Source organism: Otolemur garnettii, unplaced genomic scaffold (assembly GCF_000181295.1).
Source record: "Otolemur garnettii isolate 467f Iridium unplaced genomic scaffold, OtoGar3 scaffold00013, whole genome shotgun sequence".
NCBI lineage: Eukaryota > Metazoa > Chordata > Mammalia > Primates > Galagidae > Otolemur > Otolemur garnettii.
Window position 1 is genome coordinate 221,928 of NW_003852408.1, and position 1,764 is coordinate 223,691.

The window sequence follows — 1,764 nt, forward strand, 5'->3', positions numbered from 1 at the left end:
CCAATGTACACACCCCTATTATGAAACTAATTTATACCTTTTATATGAAAGCTATAACCAAATAGCCTAAGAATATGGGGAGGGGGGAGGGAGAAGGAAGGGGAGAATGGGTGGAGGGAGGGGTTTTGGAGGGATCACTTCTGAGGTTTATCATATAGGGGTACAAGTGAATCTTTCTAAGAGTAGAATGTGAACGTTTTAAAACAATAACTGAGAAAATGACATGAAGGCTGTGTTGACCAGTGTGATGGAAGTATTTCAGATTGCATGTGAAAACCCTACACAGTACCCCAGAAGTGCATTAATGTACATAGTTACCATTCAATAAAAAAAAAAACAAAAAAATAAGAAGCAATAAAAAGAAACTCAATCAAAATAATACACCATACGATTAACTGTTTAGAAGTATTCAATCACCTCAATAGGCACCAAAAAGGTACTTGACAAAATACAAAATCCATTTTTGATAAAAATTACCAGCAAACTAGAAAAAGACAAGTTCCCCAATGTAATGATGGCAGAAAACCCACAGTTAACTTTATACTTAGTGGTGAATGACTCAATTCTCTACAGATCACATACGTGTCAAGGATGTCTGTTCTTTCCAGTAAAGGCTATTCAATATTGTTCTAAAGGTTCTATCCAGTGGAATCAAACAAGGAAAAAACCATCCAGATGGGAAAGAAAAAGTAAAAGAACCTCATCCACAGACAATATTATCATCTATATATTTCATCAATTCAGTGGGAAATTCTACACATCTCAGCCCCACACCAACAAAGACTGTTCTGTTTTTAACATATAGATTTACCTGCTTTGTTTCTTTCATCTCACCTCTTTTTCTTCCAATAATAGTTGTAACCCTGTGCAAATCTGCAAATCCGTTCTTGACTCTGCAAATTTTCCTTCTGTGAATGCCCCTGAGGACAGTTAAGCTTCAGGCTTTCTGCTGTGGGAAGGTTTTATGAATTGCTCTGAATATTTTTTTAAGTTATTGTGACCAAATATATGTTACATAAAATTTACCATTTTAACCATTCTTAAGTGTACATACGGTTCAGTGGCATTAACTCTGTTCACCTTGTGCAACCATTACTGCGGTCCATCTCTAGAAGTTTCTAATCTTCCCCAACTGAAAGCTGTACCCACAAAAGTAACTCTCCATCCCTGTCTTCCCCCAGCTCCTGGCAACCATTCTTCTTTCCATCTCTATGAATTTGCCTGCTCTAGGTACTGCATAGAAGTGGAATCATATACGTCCTTTTGTGTCCATTTTGTAGTATGTATCAGTGCTTCACTCCCTTTCAAGACTGAATAACATTCCACTGTATGTATATGTCATGTTTTACTTACTCAGTCACCTGTTGATGAACCCTTGGGTCATTTGCCCTGAATTTTAATAATAATAATATTATATCCTGGTGAATGTCACCTTCCTGGGCCTTCTATTAAACAGCATTCACATCTCTGTGAATTACAACTTCTGACCATCTGCCTCACCAGGTTTTGGTTTGCTGTTCCATTTATAAAAGGGGACTTCCAAAAGTTTGTGGAAAACGTAACTGAAAGATAAAAAACATAAAATGTAAACTTTAAAATAAAATAAAATGTAAACTTTATGTATCAACATAATCTCCCTCAAGTTTAAGAAACTTTTGTAAGCAATGATACCAATGATTTAATCCATCCCTAAAGGATTTGTATAGTCTTTTTTAAATTAACTGAAGAAAAATAGGTTCCTTTTCCAGATTTTTTTTTTTTTTT

General features: G+C 35.4%; 1 long non-coding RNA gene across 2 annotated transcripts in view; it reads right to left on the reverse strand.

Moving 5' to 3' along the window:
- Positions 1 to 435: 435 nt before the first annotated feature.
- LOC111723600 overlaps positions 436 to 1,764 on the reverse strand; it is a 6,151-nt gene continuing 4,822 nt past the window's right edge. The window contains exons 3-4 of one of the 2 annotated variants that reach the window (XR_002772106.1): positions 1,354 to 1,562; positions 436 to 949 (exon numbers count right to left, since the gene is read on the reverse strand). This is a non-coding gene — a long non-coding RNA (uncharacterized LOC111723600). Of the gene's footprint in view, positions 1,563 to 1,764 lie in introns of both variants that reach the window. The other variant, XR_002772105.1, reaches the window with a different exon arrangement.